At 40.1% G+C, this 27,986-nt stretch overlaps 1 pseudogene; it reads left to right on the forward strand.

Moving 5' to 3' along the window:
* Positions 1-21: 21 nt before the first annotated feature.
* Positions 22-27,986, forward strand: LOC150034739 (uncharacterized; annotated as a pseudogene).

A 27,986-nucleotide genomic window follows, 5' to 3' on the forward strand; every position in this document is an offset into this window, starting at 1 on the left:
AAAGAATGCAACACACGTTCAATGGCAGTAGAAGATCAAGAAGAAAGAACGCCTGAGACCACAAGCCATTCAGAACCAAGTACGTCTAACGCGGGAAAACCTGCGGTACCGCTGAACGCACCATTCCCTAGACGGTTGATGAAAAAGAATGATGAACAACAATTCAAGCGCTTTCTTAAGCTCCTGAGGCAATTGCATATCAACATTCCATTAATAGAGGCCTTGGAGCAAATGCCAAAATATGTCAAATTTTTTAAGGACATTTTGACAAAGAAAAGAAGAGTCAGCGAGACGGAAGTAATCACACTAACGCAGGAGTGCAACGCATTAGTAAGCAACAGTCTACTCAAGAAACAGAAGGACCCTGGGAGCTTCACAGTTCCTTGCTCGATAGGAGGGTTGGATGTGGGACATGCGTTGTGCGATTTGGGAGCTAACATTAATCTCATGCCACCTCAATCTTTAAGAAACTGGGAATTGGTGAAGCACAACCCACTTCTGTTACTCTTCAACTTGCCGACAGAATAATCAAGTACCCTGAAGGAAAGATTGAAGACGTTCTAGTAAAGGTTGACAACTTCATATTCCCAGCAGATTTTATCATCTTAAACTATGAAGCAGATAAGGAGGTACCAATTATTCTTGGACGCCCCTTTCTAGCTACTGGGAAAGTTTTAATAGACGTGCATAAAAGAGAATTGACTATGTGCGTAAACAATCAAGAGGTGAAGTTTAATGTGTTAAACGCATTAAAATTCTCGAACAGTGAAGAATGTCAACTGAACAGTATAGAGTTGCCTGAAGAAGAAGTGACCCATGTGTGCGAGGTCCTCGCATTGGAGGAGAACATGAAAGAACCAGAGTCGCCAAGTCTGAGTGAGCGGCGGACGAAACCAACGCGTCCATCACTAGAGGAACCACCAGAACTCGAGTTGAAATCGTTACCTAGTCACCTGAAATATGCCTTCCTTGGAACAAATAATACTTTACCTGTAATTATTTCTGCAAACCTTACTGAGCCTAACAAACACTCTCTTTTGAAGATGCTGCAAAAGCACATGCGTGCAATAGGTTAGACGTTAGTGGATATCCGTGGCATCAGCCCATCTTATTGCATGCATAAGATCAGGCTGGAAGAAGGGAAGTCGGGATTGATTGAGCCTCAAAGAAGGCTGAACCCCATAATAAAGGAGGTGGTTAAGAAAGAAATCTTAAAATAGCTGGATGCGGAAGTGATCTATCCTATATCCGACAGTAGCTGGGTAAGCCCAGTCCAATGCGTTCCTAAGAAAAGGGGAACAACTGTGAAAGTCAATAGTAATAATGAACTCATTCCTTCGAGGACTGTCATGGGCTGGCGCATCTGTATGGACTATAGGAAGCTCAATGCGGCAACTAAGAAAGACCACTTCCCCCTTTCTTTCATTGACCAAATGCTTGACAGACTTGCTGGCAAAGAATTTTCTTGTTTCCTTGATGGATACTCTGGTTATAACCAGATTTTGATTGATCCAGAAGATCAGGAAAAGACAACATTTACTTGTCCATTTGGAACGTTCGCATTTAAACGCACGCCCTTTGAGCTGTGTAATGCACCTGGAACATTCCAAAGGTGTATGATGGCTATTTTTTTCTGACTTCTTGGAGAAGACCGTTGAAGTCTTCATGGACGATTTCTAAGTCTTTGGAGACTCATTCCAATCATGCCTAGATAATTTAGAGGCCGTCCTTGCTCGATGCGAGGAAACAAACCTTGTGTTGAATTGGGAAAAATGTCACTTTATGGTGACTGAAGGAATTGTCTTAGGCCACAAAGTATCTAAAGCTGGGTTGGAAGTTAATGAAGCCAAGATAGATGTCATAGCTAAACTTCCACCACCATCAAATGTTAAAGCTCTACGAAGTTTTCTAGGACATGCTGGCTTCTATCGAAGTTTCGTTAGAGGATTTTCTAAAATTGTGCGACCTCTGAGCGCATTACTAGAAGCGAACCAGCCCTATGATTTCAATGAAGACTGCTATGATGCATTTGAAACATTGAAATATGCATTGACTATAGCTCCTGTACTAATAGCACCAGATTGGACGCAGCGTTTTATTCTCATCTGCAACGCGAGTGATGTTGCAGTAGGTACAATGTTGGGACAGAAGAAAGGAAATTTGATACATCCCATCTCTTAAGCGTCCAAGACACTAAATGACTCTTAGGAACACTACACAACCACTGAAAAAGAAATATTGTCTGTAGTGTTTGGCATCAAGAAGTTTAGATCTTATTTAGTTGGTGCGTCAGCCACCATTTACACAAATCACTCAACCATAAAGTTCCTGATGAGTAAGAAGAACGCGAAGCCAAGATTAATAAGATGGGTGCTGCTGTTACAGGAATTTGATATTGATATTCAGAACAGAAAGGAAACTGAGAATCAAGTGGCTGACCACCTATCCAAGTTAGCAAATCAGGAAATGCAAGATCAAGAAAGTGAAATCAACGACGCATTTCCTGATGAAAGCTTGTTCAGAGTTGAAGGCAGGGAACCTTGGTATGCAGACATAGTTAATTACTTAACTACCAAGCAATTCCCTGGGAACTTCAACTCTCAGCAAAAGAAACGGTTAGTACATGACAACAAATTTTATTTTTGGGATGAACTGTTTCTCTATAAATAAGGCCCTGATTCCATAATGCGTCGATGCGTTCCGGAGGAGGAGACACAATGCATCTTGGCTGAGTGTCATGACTCTCCTTACGGAGGGCATTTCGGTGGGTAAAGAACCTCTGCGAAGATCCTTCAAAGTGGATACTTCTGGCCCACCCTCTTCAAGGACGCGAGGGAGTTTGTTCGTAAATGTGACCCCTACCAACGCACTGGGAATATTTCATCAAGGGATGCAATGCCCTTGAACAATATTCTTGAAGTTGAATTATTTGATGTTTGGGGCATTGATTTTATGGGACCTTTTCCCTTGTCCTAAAGCCAACAATATATCCTGCTTGTAGTAGACACTGTATCAAAGTGGGTAGAAGCAGTAGCTTATGCCAAAAATGATGCATCCACTGTTTCTAAGTTTCTTACCAGGAACATTTTCAAACGCTTTGGAATGCCAAGAGCCTTGATAAGTGATGAAGGTATGCATTTCATTAATCGCATCATTTCTAAATTACTTGCCAAATATAATGTTAGGCACAAGATCGCTACCGCCTACTAGCCACAAACAAACAGTCAAGCTGAGGTATCCAATCGGGAAATAAAATCTATCCTGGAGAAAGTTGTCAACACATCGTAGAAAGACTGGGCACAGAGGCTGGATGAAGCACTCTAGGCCTACAGGACTGCCTACAAGACCCCCATAGGTATGTCTCCATACTCTTTAGTATTTGGAAAAGCTTGTCACTTACCCCTAGAGTTGAAGCACAAAGCTTTTTGGGCAGTAAAGAAGCTAAATTTGAATTTGGACGCCGCAGGCGCTCAACACAAACTTCAGCTCAATGAGCTTAAGGAGTGGCGATTGAACGCATATAAGAACAACAAGCTCTACAAGGAGAAGACAAAGCATTGGCACGACCAACGCATCAGTAAGAAAGAGTTTGTTGTTGGCCAAAAAGTTCTTTTATTCAATTCACGATTGCGTTTGTTCCCAGGGAAGTTTAAGTCCAGGTGGTCAGGACCATTCATCATTAAAACAGTCTTTCCTTATGGAGTAGTAGAATTAACACGGGAGGATGGCACCAACGCATTCAAAGTAAATGGCCAAAGAGTGAAGCCATACTTTAAAGATGGCAGAGAACGTCAAAAGTCATCTCACGCACTACGCAAAGCCAGCTGAGGCCCGCGCGAAGCATCTCTGCGATCGCATCGACATATATTCCAGGGACGCTTCCTCTTTCCCTGTCTTTTTGCATTATGTATTTTACTAATGCATTTGAGTTTGTTTGTTTGTTTTTCTGCATTTTAAGATTGATTTTTCATTGTTATTGCTTTCATAGTTAGAGATTTACTTGTTTTTTTAAAAAAAGTTATGTATAATCAAGATGGGAATAACGGACACGTTAGACTTAAGTCTAACGCATGGCCCTAGTCGAAAGGACGCGTCTCGAAAATGCAAAGCACTCGAGTGCTTGGAAACCCAAGAACGTCCCTTCGACTGCGCATTACTCTCTCTCCCCAGCCTATAAAAATCAAATCCCTTCATTTTCTTCTTCTTCCTCATTTACCCTCGAGCCCTCTGTGAAAAGAAAAAGAAAAAGCCCTAGCCCTCTTGTTTCCCCTCACCGTCGTTCTGCTTAAGCATCTCTCCGGCCACAATGTTGTCAGCGTCTGATAGTCAGAATCAAATGATGAGCTTTGAAAATGACTCACCGGTAAGTTCTTTCTCCTCATCGTCTGTTTTAACTCCACCTCCCCCACGCTCTAAAAAAACCTTAAAAGCCTCTGCCCAATCCAAATCTCTGCACGACGGAGCAACCTCCACCTCCCAACGATCGTCTCGATCGAAGCCTACCACAACACCCACAAAAACCTCCTTCTAAAACCACTCAACCAAAACTCGAAGCCACTTCTAAGACAAAGCCCAAAACCTCTTCAAAACCAAGGCAGCATCCTTCGTCATCTACGGCTGCCAATAAGCCATATACCAAGCGTGCCCCACCACCGTTCATTCCAAACATCACTCCGGTGGGTGCGACACATGACCCCATCCCAGCCTACCTCCATAACGCCCTATCACCAGCTGTGCTTTCACCTCCTCCACTGTCAATCCAACCCTTGGCCACCATCTACCCAATTGAAACAGACGTGTCTAGTCAACCGCCACGTTCACCCATCGTCATCTCATCCCCTGGGTCACCTCATACCCCATCAGGCACCCCACTATCCACTTAGGCCCAGCTCTGACAGTCCTGCGTCAGAGTGTAACCTTGAAGATTTAGCGGAATTGGCTCGATTGGACGAGCAGAAAGTGTTTGGTGCTATTTTGGCAAGCCTAAACCAAGGCCAAGAGGAGGGGCAAGTGATGTGTTCTGACCCATCTAACGCATCACACTAATTGGACGAAGCGGAGCGATACGCAATGATGCTCGAAGTAGAATTAGAAGAAGAAGATGAAGAAGAAGAAAGCAGATATTGCCCAAACGCGTCTCAATCACGCCAAACTGACGCGAATGAAAGGCCCTCAAAAGAAAAGAGAGTGATAAGAAAGAGAAAATTAATATTGGAGGAAGAAGATGAGCAGTCAGCATCTGGCCCTGAGGATGCAATGCATGAGAGCTGCTCAAGGCACAACGCATTAGAAAAGGAGTTGGAAGATTATCAGCCCGTAAGGCAGGGGCAAAGGAAGATAGCTCTCCAAAGGGAAATGGAGAACGAAATGAGAGAGTTGGCACGGAAGCCAAGGAACATGCGGCGGGCAAACACAAGGTAACCGATGCGTTACCTAAGAAGACCACGGGAAGAAAGTGCCAGTTCAATGATATTCTTGCAGAGAAAGGCTTCTTTCCCGAACACCACCCATTGCCAGCATACATAACAAAAACCTTAAACGCAATGGGTTGGAGTCAGTTCTGCGTTGGGCACACACGAATTTGGCCCAACCTTGTCCACCAGTTCTACAGCAGTGAGTTTGACATGGAGAAGAACACAACATTTGTTGATGGGGTATTGGTGCACTTCTCAGCTGACAGGATCAATGAAGTGTTCAACATCGATAGTAATCTGGATGCAGAAGGTAACTGCATCTTGGAGCAACCAATGTTGAGCCAACTTGAAGATGCGTTAAAAGTGGTAGCCAAGCCCGGAAGTAAGTGGCAAACATCTAGAAATGGAGCAAAGATGCTAGCTTCTAGGAACTTAAACCCAGACACGAATCTATGGTATTATCTTATCAAGAGGAGCATCATGCCTACAACACATGATGAAACATTGTCGAAAGAACGCGTCTTGGCTACCTTTTGTATCATGTAGTGCATCCCTTTGGATGTTGGAAGAATAATAAGGGATCAGATCAATACCATCAAGACCAAACCACGAGGACAACTCTACTTCCCATGGCTAATCTCTGCACTATGTGAACGTGGGGCATCCCTCTGGGGGATGATCATGAAGTGATCGACGGTCTAATGGACATTAAGTTAATCAGGCGTTTACTTCGCGGTTCGCTGCATCAGCCTACCTTACCTCCCAAAGAAGTGGCAACTAGACCTCGATCATCTAAACGCGCCCCCAAAAGAAGATGTGTTCGGATAGTTGAACACAACGATGAAGCTTTAGAGCATGAAGACTACGAAGTAGAGCTTGAACTTACGGATGAAGAAGCGTGGCCAACCCTAAACCTCACTCTCCATGACTCACCAGTGGCCCCGCCAGAAGGGAGTCTTAATCAAACGCACCAAGAACCTACTGATATAGATCAAGACATCCCTTGTTCCCTTCCTTCGCCCTCACCAAGTCCAATTCCTAATTTTGTGCCTCCTCCAATTGTTTTTAAACCAACTGGGTTAGGATCGAGTAACGCAGTAAATTTTGAAGACCCAGTTGGGAGAAGTGAAGAGCTAGCACCACCTCAACGCAGCACTGACCTTGAAGAGTTGAAAACTTTCATCAGTGATCAGCTCAGACCATTGGCCGTGTCCATCGAAGGTCTTCAGCAACAAAAAAGGGGTTCTAAGAGATTATTTAAGGCAGCAAACAAGAAAGATGCAATACCAATGTGTTTATACAACGTAGTACATTAATTAGGTTTTGGTTGGAATGTTTGCCCTACCTCCACTACCTACTCATCTTAGAAACCTTTTGCGCTTTATGGATGAAGACCCTACAGAAGAACGCAGGGATGACGCGCCAGCACAATGAAGTTTTGGGGTGTTGGTTATTTTGTATTTTGATTTATTTAATGATCTTTTGTATTTGTTTGACTTGTTTGTTTATTTCATGTTATTCTATGAAAATGAATGAGAAATTTCTATCATTTTTTTCCTTGCGTTTGACCTTAGCATACTTTTTTTTGTTCTTTAGCTATCTTCTAGTCATGTGCTTTGCCTGACCTCAATGATATCAACTATATGAAATCTATAAGTATAGAGTAGGCGTTAGGAAAATCAACAAAGCCTGAACTTCTCTAAAAAGATTACATGTTTTCTTTCTAACGCATGCAAGCTCTAAATCAAAACTCCTTTCGGACTCTCGAAGCCTTTTCAAAATTTTGTTTCTCTTTTAGCAATGAGGATTTAGCTCATCTCTAAATGTGGGGATGAGGGAAATCCGAGTTTAGACGCATTAATTGAATACATTAAAAAGAAAGGGAACAGAATAGAAAAATGTAAACACAACTCCTCTGACATTACTTCAAAAGAAAAACTTCAAAGTGGCATGAGTTAAAAAGTTGGAATAGACACTTAGCCGTAGTTGGATGCTCGCATGACACCCGTGGGAGTAAGCCAAAACGAAGTTAAGTCTCCTAGACCAATGTGCCCTATAGAACTCCTCTATCTAGTCTAAAGAAATTGTATCCTAAAACGCATGAATATTAGATATGAGTTTAGTTGTGAAGGGTTCTCACCCATAGTTGGATGCTCGCATGACACCCGTGGGGGCAAGCCAAAACGAATGTGGGATACCTGGAACAACGCATGGGTAATTGAAAATTGAAAATTTTATTTTTTTTCTTTTTATCTGGCATTTATCTTAAAAAGAGCATCTAACGCATTGCTAGTTTAGAAAAAATAGGAATGTTTTGAGAAATGAAAGAAGTTTTTGATAAAAGGCTTGCTGCACCTCAAACTAAAATTGACTCCTTTTAGAAAAGAGTCAATCTGCGTTACATTTTCCAAACTCTTATCTCAAGCTTATAATTGAAAATGATGAGAGGCGAACTCTGTACACTTAAGACAAAGGAGATAACAAAGAATTATTTTGGAATGCTTGAGGACAAGCATTGTTCAAATTTGGGGGTGGTGACAACTTGTAGAAATACAAGTTTTTTTGGCTCTTAAGTTGGAACAACTAAGGTTTTTAATGATAAATTCTCCTCATTTTTAGAAGAAACGCATGAAATTACTCAAACATTAGCAAACTCATGCAAAAGAAGTTTTATTACTAAATACTATGGCACTAACGCGTTATATTGCAGAATTTCAACAAGAAGCTAACGCATGAGTAAGAAGTGTCGCAGGCAAAACTTCTAATGCATGGGCCATGCATTAGAGGGAATTCAACGCATAAAAGATTCATTGATTCAAGCTGTTTGTGTCAAATCACCATTTGCAAGTATGGGAACTTGCAGTAGGTGGCATCTGAAAAGCTTCTGAGTGTCAAGCGGCTGACCAAGGCATCGACTTTAATGCTGCCCATCACCAAGCTGGAGATGACCAACATCTATAAATAGATGAAATCCCTCCAGAGACCAAATATACAAGTACAAAAATTTCAAGTTCTCACTCTCTGTATTAGCGTAGTCATAGTTGTAGATCTTTAGAAGCTGTGTTGTGGTGCCAAGAAGATCATAAGGGAAGAGAACCACCATCACCACCAATCAAGGAGCGGAGGAAGCCGAGCTTGAGAAAGACACTTCGTCCGATTCTTATACAAGTGATTGTACATAACTAGAATTGAGCCAAATAGATACAAGAGATTATACTCTGTGTCTTGACTCAGTTCCTTTCATCTCATTTAACGTTTTCATTTCATCTGATTAAATATTGCTTTTGTAAAGACAATCTGCTTCTTTATAAATTCATATATTTGATCCATCACACTTTTCCATTGTTTATTTCTTGTTTATGTTGAATGCATTTATACTTTATGCAAAACTTCATTTCAAACGCCGAAGCCAACTTGATCAATTGGTAAAAGCATCCTCAGCTTAGATTATTCGAAAGAGTAAATAAGCCAGCATCAAGTAGAACGCCTAGTACATCTAGAGATAGACTTACTGGTGTTTATTGCATTCTGTGTTCGACGCATGCACCTAGAGATAGGTTTTGTATGTTATTTGCATTGAGAAGTGTCGAATAAGAGCCTAACTCATAAACAAAGATAAGCGCCACCTTATCCACATCACATTCTGGTTTGTGTACATTCATCTTAGATCACGCATATCACTTACATTAAAATCCATTTTCACATTATCCATTACTCACTACTCGAACTCTTTTGTATCTTCTTGCGTAAGCACAGCACCTTAGTGTAAATAACACATTTCTCTCATACATTTAGGAAACCCCTACAATAGCTACAATGCAAGGTCTGCGTTAGCTTAACTGAATCCCTGAGTCGACCCTGGACTTACCAGGAACCTAAATTGGATTTATACTTGAGACTAATTTAGGAAAACTTGAACGTCAATAAGAGGAGTGTTGTGCGTTCTGTTGCACAACTCTAACGTACCAATGCGTTACAAATACATAAACGCATCAAAGCATCAACACATCATTTTTACTTGAGAACTTATTTTTCCAATTTATTTTATATAACGCATTCCCAACTCGAATCACGATAGCAACGAACATTAGCTAAATCCCTTCTCAACCTGTTACCCCACATACTCATTGTAACTTTCGTTGTTATTAACTCTTTTCTCAATTCCGCCGCATAGAATCTATACCTTAAACAAACATACCAACCAATTCATTGTTTTATTTGTCACCGCAAAGGAATCTGAAATCACTGTCGCATACTATCTCCATAGTCCTTGTGTTCGACCCTGGGCTAACCTAGTAGGATTTATACTTGGATTTTGCTAGGAAAACTTGCATGCACAACGCATACACCACCATCACAATATACACCATTATTTCATCATAATCACAAAGCATCACTTGCCCATAACTTCTTCGAACGACTCAAAACTTCAAACAAACTTTGAATACAGACTCAATAATGATTATTAATGCCCAAAAACGTAAGGGCCTTTACAAAAAATCACAAATGTAAAAGGATCTAAATCAAACCGAGGCTAATCATCCCAAAAACATCCATTAATCCCGCACATCCACAACAAATTTAACAATTAAATAGTGTAGAAATGCACACACCAAGAACGTAAATGTCATTTCGTTGCAACATATGAAATTGGAGTATCAGAACCTAGCTCTGATACCAATTGAAGGATCTTTTACCGAAGAGTTCCATGAGCATGTTTGGATCGCTCCGATCTCACAGTGACCGAAATACATATTATACATTCAAACACATAGTTATGCAAACAAATCTTAATTAACGGAATGCTATGAACAACAAAATAACAAGGAAAAGAGTGTCATACCAGTTGAAGACAATCTTCAAACTTTGGAACTCAAAGCAATGGAACCCTTCACCCGATCAACCAACGCCCAGCACAGTGTCGACTACAGCAGCACGAACAATCGCACGAACATGAACGTCGCACGGATCGTGTAGGCGATAAGCAAGTGGGAGGGAAAAAGGCGCTATCGCATACCACGATGCTTATCGTTTAGGAGACACTACACGATCGTGTAGGTTTTACTGAACGATCGTTTAGGAAATGGTATAAGATCATTTAGCAAATTCAGCACACACTACGATCGTTTAAAGAAGCTATTCCCTTGTGTAGAAACTAGTGTGCAATTGTTTAGATGCAAGGAGGACGATCGTTTAGGCGGAGAGTAACTATCGTATAGGCTTTCGATTTTCTTAAGTGATCGTTTTTCATTTCACCAGCGCGCTCTCTTCTATATCTTTTGGACCACGATTCAAAATGAAAATGATTTCATTTTTATTTCATCAGTTACAATAACCAACTCAATCCCACTAACCCACGTCCAAACATGATTTTTGGGTTAATTATCATATAATTAACCAACTAAAATATTAATAAATATAATCATACTATATTTTTAACCTATAGTTTGATATCTCATATCTACTATGGTATTTTCTCCTCTACTTGATATAAATAATATTTCTATCTAATTTCCTCCAAAATAATGTATCTCATATATTTAGCCAATTATATCATATATAATTAACCAGTCATATTATATCATATATAATCAAAATTCCTCTTGTCAATTTGAACGTTTCAAATTAACCCAAATACTAGTTCTCGACTTTATCCAAGCTACCCAGGGGACCTAATAGACCTGTGGCTCGAAGCTCAAACGGTACGTGAATAGCTGACTAAAGTCTTTAGCCACGAGATCCACCAATCGTTAACTGTCAGGCATTCAACTAAAGACCAACAGCTGAACTCTTCTTACCACAGATATATTTCTGTGTCCATCGGATATAACCAATCATGAGTACGATGACCATTCACAGATGCTCGTAAGTATAACTGGGCCAAATTATCATTTTACCCCTGTAGTTACATGTCACTCCTTAAGTACCACTGATTCCTCTTATGAACAATACAACATAGTCTAATTATGTGTGAACACCTCTCGGGCCAAGAGAATGTGTGTGGTGCCCGTCGTTCAAGCTGGAATTAGCCCTTAAGGAAGCTATCTATCTACTTACCACTACCTCGGGGAAGAAGTGAATTCCATCTTGTGTAGCTGTGTTGCCAGCTCCTAAATCAAATAAATCCCCAAAATGGTAGGTTTCAATCGGCGACCTGGCCACTCGTACCCATACAAATCAAAGGACCTCCCTCAATGGCAGGAGTTCCCAACTCACTCAGGATTGATGTCATGTTACTTATGGTCATCCTAATGAAGTGAAGTCTCTGTCATGAACGGTGTTATATAATGAGACGTTAATACTTCGTGGTCAGGTCTTATACATCCTCTTTGTATAGGACGCCCCCGTTCGCATGTTCCCAACACGAATGATCAAGATCAGACCATCTGTGACAAGTCACAACACTTGTGACTATTCCAAAAAGTGGGTCGGATCCGTAGCGTTACCAGGATAAGGTTTCCCTCCTATATCCATATACTATAGATCATTTTGGTTATCACTCAAGACATGATCCACTTGTATGTCACCACATACATGCTTGAGTCACTTACAGATAACCAAGGATTTTATGTTTATTGGTTTTTGGTAAAGCAAATAAAACAAGTAACTGAGCAAAATAGAAGATTTGAAGTAAATATCATATATTAACAACATAAGCGTTCATACAAACTATTTACAAACTACAGGGCACGAGACTTTAGGGCATCAACCCCAACAAAGACATGATCCACTTGTATGTCACCACATACATGCTTGAGTCACATATAGATAACCAGGGATTTTATGTTTATTGGCTTTTGGTAAAGCAAATAAAACAAGCAATTGAGAAAAATACAAGATGTGAAGTAAATATCATATATTAACAACAAGCGTTCATACAAACTATTTACAAACTACAGGACACGAGACTTTAGGGCATCAACCCCAAAAATCTCCCACTTGTCCTAAAGCGAAGTGGGGTGTACAAAAAACTAGTACAAAACAATAAACTAGGGCATAAAAGGCCAGTACAATAAAATCTCCCACTTGCCCTAGTCTAGCCAAGGGCGATCCTGTAGACCCATGCTCCGTAGGTGACCCTCAAAGACTGTAGCCGTGAGAGCCTTCGTAAACGGGTCAGTAACATTGTGCTCCAAAGCAATCTTCATGGCGATCACATCTCCTCGATGCACTATCTCGCGGATCAGATGATACTTCTGCTTTATGTGTTTGTCACGCCTGTGACTCCTTGGCTCCTTGGAGTTCACCACGGCCACAATATTATCACAATAGAGGGTACTGGGCTAGACATATCTGGAATAACTTCCAATTCTGTAAAGAACTTCCTGAGCCAGACGGCCTCCTTAGCAACTTCGCAAGTCGCTACGTACTCTGCCTCCATAGTGGAGTCGACGGTGCACCGCTGCTTAGTGCTTCACCACACTACAGCTCCTCCGTTAAGAGTAAAGACTGACGTTGATGTTGACTTGCGAGAGTCTTTATCAGTCTGAAAGTTAGAATCTGTGTATCTGGTAAGGATCAAATCCCTACAACCATACATGAGTACGTAGTCTCTCGTTCTCCGAAGATACTTGAAGATGTTCTTCACTGCGGTCCAGTGACCTTGGCCTGGGTTAGATTGATACCTACTGACTATGGCCACAACGTAGCAGATGTTTGGACGAGTACAGAGCATCGCATACATAAACTACCAAAGGCAGACGCATATAGGACCCGTCTCATCTCCTCAACCTCTTGAGGCGTCTTATGACACATGTCCTTCGACAAAGTGACTCCATGCCCGAGCGGAAGTAGGCCCCTCTTGGAGTCCTGCATCGAGTACTTGATTAACATTTTGTCAATGTATAATGCCTGAGACAATGCTAGCACTTTATTCTTATGATCCTGAAAGATCTGTATACCTAGAACAAACTGAGCCTCTCCAAAATCTTTCATTTGGAATTGGGTCGCTAGCCAGTTCTTAACTGCAGTCAGTAGACCTACATCATTCCCAATGAGTAGGATATTGTCTACTTACAACACTAAGAAGACTATTGAAGCATTGATGATCTTCTTGTAGACACAAGGTTCATCAATATTTTAGTCAAAGCCATATGACTTGATCGCAGTATCAAACCGTATGTTCCAAGATCGAGATGCATGTTTCAGTCCATAAATGGCCCGATTCAGTTTGCAAACCTTTTTCTCTTGACCTTAGCCTATGAATCCCTCGGGTTGCACCATGTAAATGGTCTCTTCAAGATTGCCATTCAGAAAGGCTGTCTTGACGTCAATTTGCCAAATCTCATAATTATAATAAGCTGCAATGGATCGGAGGATGTGGATTGACTATCACATGGCAACAGGCGAGAAAGTCTCCTCATAGTTGACTCCCTCTACCTAGATATAACCCTTTGCCACAAGTCGAGCCTTAAAGGTATGTACCTTCCCATCAACACCCCGTTTGCGCTTGTAGATCCATTTACAATCTATAGGTCTTACCGATCAGGCTGATCTACAAGATCCCATACTGAGTTGAAGTACATCGACTCCATCTCGAGATCTATAGCCTTGACCCATTCATCCCGGTCAACATCCTCCATTGCCTTCTTATAAGACAACGGATCCTCAATGTCGCCATCTGCTACCATAGCAAGGATTTCCGTGAAACCCAGATAGCGAACGGGTGGGTTCGTAATCCTCCCACTACGTCGAGGTTCCCTAAACTCTTGAGGTGGAAATGACCTACTGGATGAACTCCCATCAATAACTCTTGCTGATGTAACAGGCTCTTAAACAACTATGTTTGAAGTTTCAGTAGTTTCATTGGAAAGCTCACGTAACACGACTTTGCTTCATGGGCTGTGCTCCCTCATATGATCCTCCTCTAGGAAAGTAGCGTTTATTGAAACAAACACCCTATTTTCCATCGGATCATAAAAATAACCCCCCCGTGTTCCTTTGGGGTAGCCTACAAAGAGGCATAACCTCGATCGTGGTTTCAACTTCTTGGGATTAGCCTCAAGCACATGTGCAGGGCAACCCCAAATTCGGAAGTGACATAAATTAGTTTTACGCCCATTCCACAACTCCAGAGGTGTTCTTGCAACACTCTTGAAAGGAACACAGTTGAGTATGTATACTGCAGTTTCCACTGCGAAACCCCAAAACGAGTCTGGTAAGAAAGAGTAACTCATCATCGAGCGAACCATGTCTAACAAGGTCCTATTTCTCCTCTCCGCTGCACCATTCTGTTGAGGTTTACCCGGCGCTGAGAGTTGGGAAACGATTCCATGTTCTATCAAATAGTCCTGGAATGCAGACTCAAAAAACTCTCCACCTCGATCCGGTTGAAGTTTTTTAATCCGTCTATCCAATGTGTTTTCAACTTCAGCCTTGAACTCTTTGAACTTTTCAAAGGATTCAGACTTTCATTGCATAAGATAAACATACTCGTACCTTCAGTAATCATCAGTGAAATTGATAAAATACTCATAGCCACCTCGGGCTCGGATATTCATAGGACCACAAAGGTCATAATGTTCTAACTCAAGAGGCTCCTTGGCTCTATAACCTTTTCCAATAAAAGGTCATTTATTCATCTTACCCTCAAGGCAAGATTCGCACACTGGTAAATAATTTTCTTCTAACGCACACTGGTTGTTTAGTCATCTTACCCTCAAGGCCAGATTGATGTGCTCTAAACGAAAATGCCAAAGTTGGGCATTTTCTTTTGGAAATTTTTTTTATTGAGTTACGACAATTCTGAACAATTCAGTATTATGGAGGAAAATAATGGCTAACGGCCTTAGCACATATAAATTCGATTCCAGATTTGCTGTGCAAATAAAAACACCATCTTTATGAATAAACGATTTATACATATTAAACGAGATAGTATATTTACATTGCAATAAACACTTTACAGAAATAAGGTTCCTCTTTAGTTCTAGAATAATATATACATCATTTTAAATAAGAAACCTATTTTGTAAAGCTAACTGGAGTCCTCCCACTGCCACAGTTGAGACGACGTGCCCGGTGCCTACTTGCATCGTCATCTCACCAGCCTCCAGTTGTCGCCAAGATCTAATCCCCTGAAAAGAAGAACAAACATGGTTAGTGGCGCCCGAATCAATTATCCAGGCAGAATCAGCATTCTCCACTAAACAAGTTTCAAGTACAAGTAAATCACATTTACCTTTATCAGCTTTGGCCTTAGCCTTGGCTGCTTTCTTCTCTTTCAGATACCGAGGATAGTTCCTCTTCCAGTGTCCATCTTGGTTGCAGTGGAAACACTTTCCCTTATCAATCTGTTGATGCCTCCTTGGGGCGACGGGCGGTGGGTTAGTAGGTTCTTTCCCTTTTCCATTACCACCCTTCTTCTTCTTCCCCTTTGCAGAGTTAGAAGCAAAAGGTGCAGACTTCGTTCCTGAGGTCGAACCTCTATGGTACGTCCTGGAGGATGAAGTAACATTTGCCTCACCCTTCTATTTCTCTTTACTTTTTAGTAAAGATTGGTATGTCTGCAACTCGTTGAGGAGATTTGTAAGGTTATATTTCACTTTATTAAGAATTACATTGCTAGAAAAGTGCATGAAGCTCTCTGGCAATGAATGCAGGATTATGCTAACTTGGCTGCCCTCATCGATGGCAGACCCATTCAACTCCGCCGCATTAAAGTGGACCATCATGTTTAGCACATGTTCACGTACATAGGTGCCTCCTTCCATTCTGGAGTTGAATATGTATTTAAGAGCCTCATGCATAAGCTGTTCAGACGGTTGTCCAAACATCCCCTGTAGGGACTCCATGATCTCACGCGTTGAGACCATAGGCTCATGTTTCTTAGCCAAGACTTCAGAAAGACTTGCCAAGATGTAGGCTCAGGCCTTCTCATTCACCCTTGTCCATCGCTCGTATGCCTTCTGAACATTTCAAGCGGCATTCGGAGTTAGAATAGGAGGACAAGCCTCCGTGAGAGCAAACATGAGATCCTCGATGATCAGAATCGTCGTGATCATGTGTTTCCATGTTGCAAAATTATCGCCAATAAAATTTTCGACGCTTAACAATGATGACACGATTGTTGCCATTTTGAAAATGTTGCTGAAAATACGAACAAAAATTTATTAGTTTTTGCTAAACCACTTTTAAACCAATTAGTTTTGCAAAACAGTTTCAAATACCCTAAGTGATAGACTTCTATTTTGCAATGATGACCCAGTGAGGCAGGACAAATGTCAACGGTGGGGTGATCAGTTGCCTCTTCGGTCCATAATCATTAACCTTTAACTATTTTGTGTAAGTGTAACCCCGCACTTTCGGTGCCAGAGTCCAGCCCTAATGAGCCCACCATATGGAAGATGCATATTAGGACAAGAGACTAAGTTACCTTATTCTCTTATAGGAGATCAAATAAAGAAACGCGCAAAACTTCCATCCTTTATGGGGGACACTCCCAGGGTGCCTCGAGGCGATGCGCAGTAACTTTATTCAACCTAACGAGGAAGACTGAGGGATATGTTGTCGCACTTCCTGCTCCCACTTACTATGAACACTCTCTCCATCCACCTTGATATTGACCTACCCAAACACCATCTGTTAGGGGGACACACCAAAGGTGCCATGATGCCGAGGGTAGATCTCACGGTGTGGACTATTTAGGAGAAATGTGAAAGGTTTAAGTGAAGCATTTTATGCCCTAAGCACCTCCCATTGAATGTTGTACCTAGGGTTCATTAACCTAGACAATCCGGCTACTGATTTTAGTCTAAGTCATCCTTTTAAACTCTACTCATAAACAATGTTTTCTATGAAATATGAACAAGTTCAAGTAGTCACACTTTAATGGACTGTCCTTAACTTGCATGCATGCTTCAAATCTATCTAATTCAGCTTTCTAGGTAAGTTCCCAGCTAGGGATATTACGTTTCCATCAACTTAAATATTCTAGCCTAGACAAAACCCGCCTTAGACAAAAGGTCCGTTATAGATAGATTTGCTACACTTAAACCTTTTATTAGTCAATTTAATCCTATTAAACTGATTAAAAGATTAAAGCCTTAGGGTTACTAATCATATTAGAACCATGATCTTAGGTCTATATGATCTGAGTTTTAAACATTTTACAACCACGAATTAAACCTAATTGAGCATGCATGTCTTTTTTATTTTTTTTTAGTTCTAATTTCTCTTTAACTTTTAAAAAGAAACAACTAAAACCATTGCGCACAACGAGGCATTTATAACATTTATAAAGTAACCTATGTGTCATGCTTCATGCAATTTCCAGTCATTACTATATATAACTTTTATATAATGCGTAATAACCAAGCAAACATGCTATCATTCACCCTTATACTATAACAATTATAACATATAGATGATGCATGTCAATACTTTGTATGCATGCATAAATATAACTCTTATATTATATGATGCATGAGCATGCTCTTACATAATTAAAATCATGCTTCTCTAAATTATAACAATTACAATAAAGAGACGATGCACGACCATTGCATAATCTAAGGTGGGTTTTACTATATGTGCATACCATATGACATATAAAAAATATACATCGCGTGTAATAAATAAAGAATTAATGGACCGGGATGAGCCTTTACTAAAGCCGGAATGAAAAAAAAAACTTATCTATTACATTTTTCATTGAGCAAACCAGTTCACAGGCGAACTGGGTCTTGAACCGCTAGGAGGTCTTCATCGTGTAGCAAACACCACAGGTAGACGATCGTTCAACGCGCACTAGATGATGGAAGCATAATTAAACGATTGCGTAGACGACGACGAGGCTGCGAAGCCTTGTCGTCTATGCGATCGCGTAGCGCGACGATAGGTAAACGATTTACCATGCATTACTAAGCGATCGTTTAGAAAGTTACAAAGCAATAAAGGTTGCTGACCTAAACGATCGTCTAGCGCGCGTGCGTTAAACGATACGCGAGCATCTCATCATCTATATGACTCGATACTCTGCGATCACTTACTCGATCGTCAAAATGATACGATCAACTCTTGATCGCAGACCCCATCGTTTAACCAATGCGTTCAACAGCGATTGCGTATGATGACATGTAGAAATGCATGTCATCTTAGGCCTTGCAACCTATGTTCCCAGCTATCCACCCGATCTTACCCCTGAAATAGGAGGCTTATTAGGCCAGCAATGATGAGCTGCCCTCACCTATGTAGATCTAAGGATAATTCTGAGTGAATAGGAGTTCATAGTTAGCTCAGGATTAAGATTAAGTTACATTGGTCATCAATTAACGAAATAGTCAATTTTATACATAAAACGGCATTTAGAACGTAAAAAGTGACTATTTCATGGTTTAGTCTTATGCAAACTCATTGCATAGGATGCCCCCACTCACATATCTCTATATGAACGATTCAGGATCACATCGTTTGTACTAACTACAAAGTGGGTCGCATCCATAGTGTCCCCAGAATAAGGCGCCCAACCTTATTCATATACTATAGACCATTTTGGCTATATATTTGAACTTTATCCACATTTATGTCACTACATAAAGTTCAAACTACATTAAATAGCCTTAGGACCTTAGTTTATTGGACTCAAGATTACTATTTCAATAACAACTTTATCGAAAAACAAAATAGAATATGTTTATTAATTTACAAACTACGAGTTTTAGGACATAAAATCCAACACGTTTAACCAATGCGTTCAACGGCGATCGCTTACTCCATCGCCTTTACGACACGATCAACAGCGATCGCGTACACATCTACTGCACGATGCGATCAACCCTAATCGCCTCCTTCCTCGAAGATCCGAAACGCTTGCACAACTTCTCCGAATGACTCAAAACTTCAAACAAACTTTGAATACAGACTCGATAACGATTATTAATGCCCAAAAACAAAGGGGCCTTTACAAACAATCGCAAATGTACAAGGATTTAAATCAAACCGAGGCTAATCATCTCAAAAGCATCCATTAATCCGCACATCCACAGCAAATTTAATCATTAAACAGTGTAGAAATGCACCCACCATGAACGTAAATGTCATTTCATTGCAACATATGAAATCAAAGTATCAGAACCTGGCTCTGATACCAATTGAAGGATCTCTTATCGAAGAGTTCCATGAGCATGTTCGGATCGCTCCGATCTCAAAGTGACCGAAATACAACAATATACATTCAAACGCATAGTTATGCAAACAAATCTTAGTTAACGGCATGCCATGAACAAGATATAACAGGGAGAGAGTGCCATACCAGTTGAAGATAATCTTCAATCTTCGGAACTCAACGCAGTGGAACCCTCCACTCGATAAACCAATGCCCAGCAACACGTCAACTACAGTAGCATAAACATGAACGCCGTGGGGACGATACCACCAATAAAAAGCCCCCGGGTATTCTCGGAGTGAGAACCCAAAGCGTGGTATTTGGTGAATTTGGTAGAGGAAGAAGGAAGCACGGATCGTGCAGGCGATAAGCAAGTGGGAGGGAAAAAGGTGCTATCGTATAGCATGATGCTTATCGTTTAGGAGACACTAAAAAATCGTGTAGGTTTTACTGAACGATTGTTTAGGAAATGGTATATGATCGTTTAGTAAACTCACACACTACGATCGTTTAGATAAGCTATGCGATCAGTAGGAACTAGTGTGCAATCGTTTAGGCACGAGGTTGACGATCGTTTAGACGCAGAGCGACTATTTTATAGGCTCTCGATTCTTTTAAGCGATTGTTTACTTTCACCAGCGTGCTTCTCTCGATTTCTTTTGGACAAGCGATTGAAAATGAAACAATTTCATTTTTACTTCATCGATTACAATAACCGGCGCTGCCCCACTAACCCACGTCTAAACGTGATTTTTGGGTTAATTATCATATAATTAACCAACTTAAATATTAATTAATATAATCATATTATATTTTTTAACCTATAGTTTGACATCACATATCTACTATAGTATTTTCTCCTCTACTTGATATAAATCATATTTATATCTAATTTCCTCCAAAATAATGTATCTCTTACATTTAGCTAATTATATCATATATAATTAACCAGTCCAATTATATCATATATAATTGAAGTTTCTCTTGTCTATTTGAACATTTCAAATTAACCCAAACACTAGTTCTCGACTTTATCCAAGCTACCCAGGGGACCTAATGGACCTGTGGCTCAAAGCTCCAACGATATGTGAATAGCTGACTAAACTTTAGCCACGAGATCCACAATCCGTTAACGGTCAGGCATTCCACTAAAGACCAACAGCTGAACTTTTCTTACCACATATATATTTCTATGTCCATCGTATCTAACCAATCATGAGTATAATGACCCTTCACAGATGCTTGTAAGTACAGCTTAGCCAAATTATCGTTTTGCATCTGTAGTTACATCTAACTCCTTAAGTACCACTGATTTCTCTAATAAACAATACAACATAGTCCAACTATGTGTGAACACCTCTTGGGCTAAGAGAAGGTGTGTGGCGCCACATCTTTCAAGCTTGGAATTCCCAGCTCCCAAATCATACGAATCCCCAAAATGGTAGGTTTGAATCGGCAACCTGGCCACTCGCACCCATACAAATCAAAGGACTGCCCTCAATAGCAGAAATTCCCAACTCACTTAGGATTGAGGTCATGTTACCTATGGTCATCTTAGTGAAGTGAAGTCTCTTTCATGAATGGTTTTATATAACGAGATGTTAACATTTCATGGTCAGGTCTTATACAAACTCTTTGTATAGGACGCCCCCACTCGCATGTCCCCAACATGAATGATCAGGATCAAACCATCTGTGACAAGTCACAACACTTGTGGCCATTCCACAAAGCAGGACGCATCCGTAGCGTTACCAGGATAAGGTTTCCCTCCTATATCCATATACTATAGCTTATTTTGATTATAACTCTAGACATGATCCATTTGTATGTCACCACATACATGCTTGAGTCACATACAGATAAACAAGGATTTTATGTTTATTGGTTTTTGGTAAAGCAAATAAAACAAGAAACTGAGAAAAATACAAGATGTGAAGTAAATATCATATATTATACAACACAAGCATTTGTACAAACTATTTACAAACTACAGGACACGAGATTTTAGGGCATCAACCCCAACAATCTCCCACTTGTCCTAAAGCGAAGTGGGGTGTAGAATAAACATGTACAAAACAATAAACTAAGGCATAAAAGCCCAGTACAAGAAAATCTCCCACTTGCCCTAGTCCAGCCACAGGCGATCCTGTAGACCTATGCTTCGTAGGTGACCCTCAAACACTGTAGCCGTGAGAGCCTTCGTAAATGAGTAAGTAACATTAAAATGGCATGGGTTAGACTGATCTGTCTCATCACCTCAACCTCTTGAGGCGTCTTAGGACACATTTTCGTAGACAAAGTGACTCCATGCCCAGTAGTAGGCCCCTCTTGGAGTCCTGCATCAAGTACTTGAGCAACATCTTGTCAATATACGATGCCTGAGACAATGCTAGCACTTTGTTCTTACAATCCCGAAAGATCTGTATACCATGAACAAACTGAGCCTCTCCCAAATCTTTCATTTAGAATTGGGTCGCTAGCTAGTTCTTAACTGTAGTTAGTAAACCTACATCATTCCCAATGAGTAGGATATCGTCTACGTACAACACTAAGAAGACTACTGAAGCATTGTTGATCTTCTTGTAGACACAAGGTTCATCAACGTTTTGGTCAAATCCATACGACTTGATCGCAGTATCAAACCATATGTTCCAAGATCAAGACACCTATTTCATTCCATAAATGGACTGATTCAGTTTTCAAACCTTTGACCTTAGGCTATGAATCCCTTGGGTTGCACCATGTAATGATGGAACACGAGACATACGCAATGGAATTAGGATCTAATTACACTCTAATTGCTTTTAACTTAAAGGAAAAACATGAAATTTGAAGGGGAAAAAAACGGTAATTAACTTACCTTTGAAACTCCCGAAAACCGCTTCTCCTCGCTGAATCTCGACCCGAACTCTTCCGAACCACCACTAGAGTTGACCTACTATCCTCTGGACTCAGAACCGGGTTGTGGGACCCGGTGGATGAAGAAACCGAGAGAGAGAAAGAGATGGGAAAAGAAGATGGAATTTTTGTTTTGGGTTTTCCTTTTTTTCAGCCAAATTTTGAAAAACTATTTGGCAAAATTAGCAAAAAATCTTTTTAACTAAATTGAAAAAAGCCATAAGAACCCAACACTTATAATCCACTATCTTAGTGGGCTTAATGTCTCCACTATAAGCCAACACCTAGCCTACTATTTTGTTAGTGGAATTATCCAACAAAAGTGTTCTGTTCTTGCGGTTCCGAATAATTTAAATCCCGAGAACATACTGCGCATTTCCCAAATATTTCATTTGGAACTGCATTTCTAGCCATTTCTTGATGTCATTTAGGTAACCGACTTCATTCCCAATGAGTAGAATATCGTCAACATATAAAACTAAGAACGCTATAGTAGAATTGACGATCTTCTTGTAAACACAACGCTCGTTAGCATTCTGTACAAAGCCATAAGATTTGATCGCAGTATCAAACCTTATATTCCAAGATCTAGAAGCTTGTTTTAACCCATAAATGGATTTTTGAAGCTTACGAACCTTTTGTTCTTGACCCTGTGCAATAAACCCCTCTTGTTGAGCCATATAGATACTCTCCTCAAGATCGCCATTTAGAAAGGCTGTCTTGACATCCATCTTCCAAATTTCATAGTCATAAAAGGTAGCAATGGATAAGAGTATTCTAATCGACTTAAGCATGGCAACGGGAGAGAAAGTTTCTTCATAGCCCACTCCCCCTCTCTGGGTATAACCCTTTTCCACAAGTCGAGGGTTAAAAGTTTGTACTTTACCGACTTGGTCTTGTTTTCTCTTGTAGATCCACTTACAACCAATTGGTTTTACATCATTTGGTTGATCTACAAGTTTCTAGATAGAATTGAAGTACATAGACTCCATTTCGAGGTCCATGACTTTTACCCACTGATCATGGTCCACATCTTTCATCGCCTGTTTATAGGTCGATGGATCCCCTATGCCATCATCAGGTATGACGACTTGTGTTTTGTTAAACCCAAGTAACGGTCAGGCTGATGAACAACCCTCCCACTATATCGAGGCATTCTCAACTCTTGAGAAGGATGTGACTAACCAGATGTACTAGTTTTATCTACTACTTTAGTAGATGAACTAGCTTTATCTGTAGCGTTTTTGGAAATTTCATTCAATACTAGTCTACTGCGAGGTTGATGACTTCTTATGTGTTCTTCCTCTAAGAACGTGGCATTTGTCGATACAAATACCTTATTCTCTTGAGGATAGTAAAATAGACCATCTTTTGTTTCTTTTGGATAACCTACAAATAGGCATATTTTTTAACTACGTTCCAATTTTTTAAGATTTTGCACCAACACGTGTGTCGGGCATCCCCAAATCCTAAAGTGACGTAAACTGCCTTTATGCCCTTTCCATAGCTCATAAGGTGTTTATGAAACACTTTTAGAGGGAACGTTGTTCAAAATATAGATACCAGTCTCTAACGCATGTCCCCAAAAGGAATCAGATAGCTCAGCAAAGCTCATCATTGTGTGAACCATGTCCAACGAGGTTCTGTTTCTTCTTTCAAATACACCATTCTGCTAAGGCATATTAGGTGCAGAGAGTTGTGACTTGATTCCGTGTTCTATCATATAGTCCTGGAATCTTAAGTCCATGTACTCCCCACCTCGATCTGATCGTAGTGTCTTGATTGTTTTACTTAAAAGGTTCTCAACCTCAGCCTTATATTCTTTAAACTTTTCGAAAGAATCAGACTTGTGATGCATTAGGTAAATATGACCATACCTTGATCAATCAATAAAACTGATGAAATATTCATACCCACCTCGAGCTTTGACATTCATCGATCCACAGAGGTCCGAATGTATGAGCTCTAAGGGTATTGTGGCTCTGAGACCTTTTCCAGTAAAAGATCTCTTAGTCATTTTTCCCTCAAGACAAGACTCACATGGAGGTAAAGAATTGTCTTCTAACTGAGTTAGAAGTCCATTCTTAACCAATCTCTCAATCCTTTTGAGATTTATGTGGCCAAGTCTTAAGTGCCATAGATAGGCATTAGAAGAAACTTTTTGTTTTTTATTCTGAGTTTCGGCTACTCTAAACATCTTAGTATTTAAGACAAATTTTGCTTTAGTTGGTCTTAACTTATATAAGTTTTTTTTCAAGTATAGCAGAACAAATTTGAATATCTTTTCTGAAAATGAACGCTTCATTAACTTCAAAAGATATTTTATACATTTGTTCCATAATACAACCGATAGATATTAAATTCCTCTTCATAAGAGGTGCATACAAAACATCTTTAAGTATGATATATCTATCATTGAAAAACAATTTCAAGTCTCCCACTGCTTCGGCCGAGACAACCTCTCTTGTTCCAACCTTGAGGGTGATCTCGCCTTCTTCAAGCTTTTTCCAAGAACTAGTTTCCTGAAAAGAGAAGCAAATATGATTAGTGGCTCATGAATCCGATATCCAGATTGAGGTATCATCCTCCACTAAACATGTCTCAGCAACTAGTAAATCATATTTACCTTGTGCTTCTTTCGAGGTAGAGGCCTGAGGACATTCCTTAGTTAAGAAAAATCTCAGGTCATCTATTACTAGTGGTGAATTCAGATTTGTTTTCCATGTTGAGTAATTATCGCTGTTTAGTTTCTCGGAAGCTAAGAGTTGATCTAAAGCGCTAGTCATGCTGAAAAGAAAACATATCCTTTTTAGTAAAAAATATTAATCTTTTAAATCCAATCAAGTTTAGCAAAAAAATCTAATAATGTACCCTTTATTATTATATTTTGCAATGATATTTCAATAGTTTAGAATAACCTTCACTGAGGGGTGATCGACTATTCCTCCGTTGAACCAAGACTATCTTGACTAGATACTATCACCAGAATAACTCTTATTCCTATAGCAGCTTAGTTATCACTACTTTGGTCAAGAATTTACTAACACTTAGTAATTCTCATAAGTGTGACCCTCCATTTTTAGACCTCAAAGATCGGAATCATTATGCTCCCGAAGTTGGAAAGACAAGAATGAAAACGGACCTAAGAGACCTTATCAATTTCTAGTGTTCGTGGAGTTCCGAATCCTGTAATATAGCCCTCCGATTGGTAAGGTCACTCCAGGGCAGACATGTAGGCGCATTATAGGAATCTCACGGTGCGACCTAATGAAAAAGACCGTAGGATGTGTTGACACACTTCCTTCTCCCACTTACTATGAACAACTTCCCCTATTCACCTTGGTATTGACTCATGCAAACACTCTCCGAATGGAGTTCGCTCCCAGGGCAGCCCAAAGCCAAGCATGAATCTCATGGTGTGAACTCTTAGGGATGCTAAAGCTAAAAGTACATTACTTCTCTCCAGCTGAAGTGTTCTAGATGGTTAAGGTATAAAATACTTAGCGATACATTTCGGCTAACTAAACATATCCTAAGTCTAGGTGATTCATCCGAGTATAACTTTTATACTGGATTTTTAACCTATGATGTCTAGGTGATAAACAAATTTTATTACCTTACACCGCTCACGCATGCTCATAAAATTGGTTTAACCTAACTCAGACGCCGGCTCGATCTCCAGGTAGCAGGTGTTCCGTGAACCATCAACTTAAAAACCTTTAACCTTAGTCATTTTATCTGACTTTTTACCAAGATCTTGCCAGATGAGTTTTCTTATAACTTCGGTTTTACAAGATATCGACCTATTTTCTATAAAAATTGGGATTGCTCGAAGGTTAAACCTAAGTGAGCATGCATCTTATCTTTGTTATAGATTTTAGAAGTCTAGGTTATTTTATAACAATTATAAAATAAATTATAACAATTATAACCCTAGAGCATTCATCTATCACATGCTTCCTTCAATCAAACATGCTTTAATATAACACTTATATTAAAACTATGCATGTATAGTATATATTTTATAACACTTATAAGATATAACAAATGCATGTCACAAACTTTTCCTATGGTGGGGTTTTAAAACTATATGGCATACTATTGAACACATAATCAAACAACATTATACATGTGGCCGCAATGAATTGCGTTCAATGTGGAGAGGGACATCCAATAGAAGTCTGCCCGTGGAATCAACAACCCGTATACTCTGTCTACAATGAACCGTTTGGCAACATCTACAACCCTAGTTGGCGGAATCACTCAACTTTAAGTTGGGATGGGAATCACAACCAGGGGAGCCATAGTATTCATCAGAACAATTATTAGGGGAATCGAGGTAACCCTCCGATCTTCATTAATCCGAACCACAGCCCAGGTAATTTTCAAAGTGTACAACCCTATGACCAACCGTTATTATTTGATACCTCTTGCAGTACCTCGTCTCTAAAGACGTCATTGAAACATTATATCGAGAAGAGCGAGGCAATTAGACAATCGCATGCTTCCTCCTTTAGAGATTTGGAAGAGTATATTGAACAGCTTACGATTGAATTAAAGAATAGAGCGCCTGGTACACTACCTAGCAGTTCAGAAGCATTGGGGTCATGTGGTAAAGAGAAATGTCAAGTAGTGACATTGATAAGCGATAAAACAACAGCCTCTGTGCCACCAGTACCAGATTCAATAACAAGATCAGTAGATTTAACTGCCAACGATGACCAATCAACCATTAATGAAAAACTTACTAGTTCAGAAGTAAGTACATCTATAGGAGATGAATCTTAGCAAGACTTGAATTCAAAATCAACGCAACCTCCAGTTACTAAAACACAACAAGCACAGGACCTCAATGAACAACCAACTAAACAAGAAGTACTGCGGGATCCTCCACCTTTCCCGTCCAGACTAAAAAAGAAAGATGATAGTAAGCAATTTCAGAGGTTCCTAGATGTCCTCCGGCAACTACACATCAATATCTCCTTGATAAAAGCTCGAAATAGATGTTGAGCTATGTGAAATTCCTCAAGGATATACTTGCTAACAAAAGAAAGATCGGGGAAAATGAAATAGTTGCGTTAACATATGAATGCAATCCGCTGTTTCAAAAAAACCTCCCCACCAAAATGAAAGATCTTGGGAGTTTTACATTTCTCTGCTCAATAGAAGGGAAGAAGGTCGAAAATGCACTGTGTGATTTAGGGGCGAGTATAAACTTAATGGCCTTGTCAATCTTCAAGAAGCTAAATATCGGCAACGCAAGACCAACTACAATTACATTATAGTTGGCCGATAGATCGATAACGCATCCCGAGGGCAAGATAGAGGATGTACTCATGTAAGTAGATAAGTTCATCTTCCCTGCTGACTTTATCATATTAGATTATGAAGCTGACAGAAAGGTGCCTATCATCTTGGGTCGCCCATTTCTTGCAACAGGGCAAGCACTGATCGATGTACAGAAGGGAGAACTGACCATCAGGGTTGACGATCAGCAAATGAAGTTCAACATTCTCAATGCGTTGAAATACCCAAGTGATATGGAGACTTGTCAATATGTTGAGGAATAA

This window comes from Benincasa hispida, chromosome 8 (assembly GCF_027475165.1).
Source record: "Benincasa hispida cultivar pf3 chromosome 8, pf3_genome.v1.1, whole genome shotgun sequence".
Taxonomy (NCBI): Eukaryota; Viridiplantae; Streptophyta; class Magnoliopsida; order Cucurbitales; family Cucurbitaceae; genus Benincasa; species Benincasa hispida.